Here is a 6386-nt window from a genome sequence, read left to right as displayed (position 1 = left end):
CCGGGACAAGGCGTCCGCCTTGCCGTTCTTAGATCCAGGTCGGAACGTCAGGGCAAACTTGAATCGTCCGAAAAACAACGCCCACCTGGCCTGCCGGGGAGTTGGACGTTTAGCCGATTGCACGTAAGCAAGATTCTTGTGGTCAGTCCAGACAATAAACGGTTGCTCCGCCCCTCCAACCAGTGGCGCCACTCCTCCAAGGCAAGTTTCACCGCGAGAAGCTCCCGGTTACCCACATCGTAATTCCTCTCTGCAGGCGAAAGGCGACGAGAGTAGTAGGCGCAGGGATGGAGTTTACTGTCCGTGGAGCATCGCTGCGACAGGATGGCGCCAACTCCCACATCAGATGCGTCCACTTCAACGACGAACTGACGGGCCGTGTCGGTTGAGAGAGAATCGGTGCGTTGGTGAATCGCCTCTTCAAATCCAGAAACGCTCGATCCGCCTCCGGATTCCACTTGAAGGTCCTGATACTGGAAGTCAAGGCAGTTAATGGAGCGGCCACACGGCTGTAATCCCGGATGAATCTGCGGTAGAAATTCGCAAACCCCAAAAATCTCTGGAGCTGCAATCTCGTACCGGGCTGGGCCCATTCCAGAACCGCTCTAACCTTCTCCTGATCCATCCTAATCTCACCCCTGGAGATGATGTACCGAGAAAGGATGTCGTGTGGGCGTGAAACTCGCACTTCTCGGCCTTCACGAACAGGCGATTCTCCAACAATCGCTGCAGAACCTGCCGGACATGCTGGACGTGGTCGGAAGGTTCCTTCGAGAAGATCAGAATGTCATCCAGGTAAACAAACACGAAGAGACCGATCATATCTCTCAGGACGTCGTTCACCATACTCTGGAATACCGCTGGAGCATTGGTCAGTCCAAAGCGGCATCACCTGATACTCGAAGTGACCCATCGGTGTATTGAAACCCGTCAACCACTCGTCCCCCTCTCTGATCCGGACCAGGTGATACGCATTGCGTAGGTCTAGCTTGGTGAACACCGTAGCACCCTGTAAGGAGTCGAAGGCAGAACTCATCAAGGGCAGGGGATACTTGTTCTTGACCGTGATGTCATTCAACCCCCGATAATCAATACACGGTCGAAGAGAGCCATCCTTCTTACCCACAAAGAAGAATCCTGCCCCAGGGGTGATGACGAGGGACGAACGAGACCCGCAGCTAGGGACTCCTTGATGTAGGTCTCCAACGCCTCACGTTCAGGTCGGGAGATACTGTATAACCTTCCCTTGGGGTAGACAGCTCCAGGGACCAGGTTGATGGCACAATCATAAGGTCGGTGGGGAGGAAGTGACAGAGCCTTCTGCTTACTGAAAACTTCCCCCAAATCGTGATATGTCTCGGGAACCAGGGACAAATCTGGGGGTTTAGCCTCAATCACCTGACTGGGAACCGAATGGGGGCAGGCAGTCTTGAGACAGTTAGCATGACAATCAAGGCTCCAACTCGTTACCTTGCCCGTCACCCAATCGAACGTGGGATTGTGTTCCTTCAGCCAGGGGTATCCAAGGACCAGAGGAACATGGGAAGACGGCAGAATGAAAAATGAAATCATCTCAGAATGATTCCCCGACAACCGCATCTTAACCGGCTCAGTCCTCATCATGATACGTGCCAGACTACTGCCGTTCAGAGTGGTCGCTTCAATGGCTTCCGGCAATTGCTCCTTGGAAAGCCCCAGCTGTTCCACCAACTCGGCATCAAGAAAGCTTCCATCGGCACCCTGAATCGATAAAAGCGTTAGCGCTAAGCTCTGATTCCTGTTCACAAGGGTAGCCGGGAAGCGGGGTCTGACAGAGGTACTGAGAGGTTGAAACTGGCTCGCTAAAAGTCCTCCCAACTTTAGCGAGCCGGGCAGTTTGACGACCGCCGGGAACAAGTGGAGATGTAATGTCCCGAGCGACCACAGTAGAGGCAGCAGTTGGTCTTACGTCTATGTTGACGCTCCTCCTTGGTTAACCCGTGCCGCCCCACTTGCATGGGTTCAGAATCGGGAGAGAGGTCCTCTCCACTAATCCTTTGTGGTGGAGAATGATCGACGTGTTCTGGTCCACCACCCGACCCGACTGGGAACTGAGAAGCTGATCGATTGGACGGACCCCATTGCTTCTCCCTCCTTCGCTCTCGGACTCGATTATCCACCCGAATAGACAAGGCTACCAAGCTGTCCAGGTCACTAGGCTCCGGATAGGAGATCAACTCATCCTTGAGCTGCTCCGACAGACCCTGGTAAAAGGCCGCTTGCAAAGACTCCTCGTTCCACCCACTCTCCACAGCCAACGTCTTGAACTCGATCACGAAGTCGGCCACGCTGCAGTTCCTTGGTGAAGAGAAAACAGGCGCCTAGCTGCGTCCCTCCCTCGGACGGAATGGTCGAAGAGCTTCCTCATCTCGGCCGTGAACCCCTGGTATGAAGCCATGCAGGGATCCTGTCGTTCCCAAACGGCTGAAGCCCACTCCAGCGCTCGACCACGCAGCAACTCAATCACAAAGGCTATCCTAGCCTTGTCTGTGGCATAAGAGTAGGGCTGTAGATCGAACACTAATCCACACTGCATAAGGAAGGAACGGCATCTTCCCAGCTCCCCCTCATATTTATCCGCGTCGGAACCTTGGGCTCACGGAGGGACACAACTTCAGAAGCGGCAGGCGAGATGGGTGAAACCGGTAGTGGGTCCTCCACCGGACACTGGCGTTGGTTCTGGACCTCCGTCAGGCCGGTAGAAAGGTTCCGAACTGACAACGCGATCTCCTGTAGTACCATGCTATGATGGCCCAACATCTTCTCCTGCTGGGTAATGGCATGGCGAACAGAGTCCAGGTCCGCTGGGTTCATTATTGGCCGGATCGTTCTGTCACAGTTCCCTCAGCCAGAACCCAGAAGCAGACCAGGACAAGGAGAGTTGAACGAAGGTGAGGGTTTATTTAGATACAAAAAGGTGCAGAATAATCCAGGGACAGAGCGGGGCGGCGTGGATGAGTTGTTGGGGGCAGTTCTAGGTCCAGTGATGGCTCGGCAGCCGCCGACCATCAGGCAGAGGTGGGGTGAAGGTTCCGGACGTGTGACTGCAGATGGGACAAAAACGGAGGTAAGGAAACAATAACCCAACAAAGTACAAAACAACAAAACTCACGTAAGATACTCTAAACTGATACTCAGAACACCTACTGTTCATGGCTAACGATCCGGCAGGAACTGGATGTTTGGCCAGAGCCTAAGAAGGGTGATGATGAGGACCAGGTGTGCAGATTGCTGATGGGATGCAGGTGCGGAAAACCAGAGAGCTCCCCGGAGCGTTCCCGAGCCCTCGGGAAACTGGAGACTACGAACAAAAACACTAGTCACCAGACAGGACCCGACTCAGACTGCCGGGATCGTTACAGTAACGATCCCGGCAGTCTGAGTCGGGTCCTGTCTGTGTACTAGTTTTTCTGCTCGTGATCTCCAGTTTCCCGAGGGTTCTGGAACGCTCCCTGCCTGGTTGCCGGGCAACGTTGCTAGGCGGGAGCTCTCTTGATTTCCGCACCTGCATCCCATCAGCAATCTGCACACCTGGTCCTGATCATCACCCTTCTTAGGTTCCGGCCTAACATCCATTCCCTGCCGGATCGTTAGCCATGAACAGTATGTTTATCAGCGGATCAGTCTTTGAGCTTAGAGCATTAGTTTTGTTGTTTTGCACCTTGTTTGCTTGTTGTATGCTTACCTCCGTTTTGTTCTCCCTGCAGTCACTCGTCCGGAACCTTCACCCAACCTCTGCCTGATGGTCGGCGGCTGCCGAGCCATCATTGGACCAACTACTGCACCCTCAACAACTCATCCACGCCGCCCGCTCTGTTCCCTGGATTATTCAGCAGCACTCGTGGATCAGTTAAATAAACACTCACCTTTGACACCACTTACCTTGTCCTGGTCTGCTTCTGGGTTCTGGCTTAGTAAACCGTGACAGATTCAGCAAGTTCGCCCACTTTGTGCCAATTGCCAAGCTTCCCTCTGCCTCGAGACGTCCGAGATCCTGGTTAGGGAGGTTTTCAGGGTCCACGGTTTGCCCAGTGATATCGTTTCCGACCGTGGCCCTCAGTTTACCTCTGCTGTCTGGAAGTCCTTCTGTTTGGCCATTGGAGCTACAGTCAGTCTCACATCTGGTTTTCACCCCCAATCTAATGGTCAGGCGGAGAGAGCCAACCAGAAGATGGAATCCACGCTACGCTGCCTGGTCTCTTCCAACCCCACCTCCTGGGTCTCTCAGTTGCCTTGGGTTGAGTATGCCCACAATACTCTCCCTACATCTGCCACTGGGATGTCTCCCTTCCAGTGCCTGTATGGCTACCAACCTCCCTTGTTCCCTTCTCAGGAGAAGGAGCTCTCAGTGCCTTCTGTTCAGGCCCATATTCGTCGTTGCCACCGGACCTGGCATCGGGCCAGAAAGGCACTCCTTAGAGTTTCGGACCGGTATCAGCTCCAGGCGAATCGTCGCCGGATCCCCGCTCCCACCTATACCATCGGAGATAGGGTCTGGTTGGCCACACGGGATCTTCCTTTACGGACTGAGTCTAGGAAGTTGTTACCGAAGTTCATTGGTCCGTTTGTGGTGGAGAAGGTGATCAATCCGGTGGCAGTTCGACTCAAACTACCGAGGACGCTCAGAGTCCATCCCACCTTTCATGTCTCCTGCCTCAAGCCGGTTTTCCTCAGTCCTCTGTTGCCTCCTCCGCCTCCTCCTCGGATGATCGGAGGTGGTCCTGCCTACACGGTGCGACGCATCATGGATTCCAGACGGCGGGGCCGGGGTTTCCAGTATCTCGTGGACTGGGAGGGGTATGGTCCTGAAGAGAGGAGTTGGATTCCGCGGCGACAGATCCTAGATGCTGACCTCATTCGTGACTTCTACCGCCTCCATCCTGGCGCTCCGGGGAGTCCGCCCGGTGGCGTTCGTCGGAGGGGGGGTACTGTAACGATCCCGGCAGTCTGAGTCGGGTCCTGTCTGTGTACTAGTTTTTCTGCTCGTGATCTCCAGTTTCCCGAGGGTTCTGGAACGCTCCCTGCCTGGTTGCCGGGCAACGTTGCTAGGCGGGAGCTCTCTTGATTTCCGCACCTGCATCCCATCAGCAATCTGCACACCTGGTCCTGATCATCACCCTTCTTAGGCTCTGGCCTAACATCCATTCCCTGCCGGATCGTTAGCCATGAACAGTATGTTTATCAGCGGATCAGTCTTTGAGCTTAGAGCATTAGTTTTGTTGTTTTGCACCTTGTTTGCTTGTTGTATGCTTACCTCCGTTTTGTTCTCCCTGCAGTCACTTTCGTCCGGAACCTTCACCCAACCTCTGCCTGATGGTCGGCGGCTGCCGAGCCATCATTGGACCAACTACTGCACCCTCAACAACTCATCCACGCCGCCCGCTCTGTTCCCTGGATTATTCAGCAGCACTCGTGGATCAGTTAAATAAACACTCACCTTTGACACCACTTACCTTGTCCTGGTCTGCTTCTGGGTTCTGGCTTAGTAAACCGTGACAAGACTACACTAAATACAGTTTATATTCACAGACAGTATAGCGTAGACTACACTAAATACAGTTTATATTCACAGACAGTATAGCTTAGACTACACTAAATACAGTTTATATTCACAGACAGTATAGCGTAGACTACACTAAATACAGTTTATATTCACAGACAGTATAGCTTAGACTACACTAAATACAGTTTATATTCACAGACAGTATAGCGTAGACTACACTAAATACAGTTTATATTCACAGACAGTATAGCGTAGACTACACTAAATACAGTTTATATTCACAGACAGTATAGCGTAGACTACACTAAATACAGTTTATATTCACAGACAGTATAGCGTAGACTACACTAAATACAGTTTATATTCACAGACAGTATAGCGTAGACTACACTAAATACAGTTTATATTCACAGACAGTATAGCGTAGACTACACTAAATACAGTTTATATTCACAGACAGTACAGAGTAGACTACACTAAATACAGTTTATATTCACAGACAGTATAGCGTAGACTACACTAAATACAGTTTATATTCACAGACAGTATAGCGTAGACTACACTAAATACAGTTTATATTCACAGACAGTATAGCGTAGACTACACTAAATACAGTTTATATTCACAGACAGTATAGCGTAGACTACACTAAATACAGTTTATATTCACAGACAGTATAGCGTAGACTACACTAAATACAGTTTATATTCACAGACAGTATAGCGTAGACTACACTAAATACAGTTTATATTCACAGACAGTATAGCGTAGACTACACTAAATACAGTTTATATTCACAGACAGTACAGAGTAGACTACACTAAATACAGTTAGGTGGTTACAC

The sequence above is a fragment of the Coregonus clupeaformis genome, unplaced genomic scaffold, assembly GCF_020615455.1.
Source record: "Coregonus clupeaformis isolate EN_2021a unplaced genomic scaffold, ASM2061545v1 scaf0015, whole genome shotgun sequence".
NCBI classification, from domain to species: domain Eukaryota; kingdom Metazoa; phylum Chordata; class Actinopteri; order Salmoniformes; family Salmonidae; genus Coregonus; species Coregonus clupeaformis.
This window is presented reverse-complemented; position numbering follows the sequence as displayed.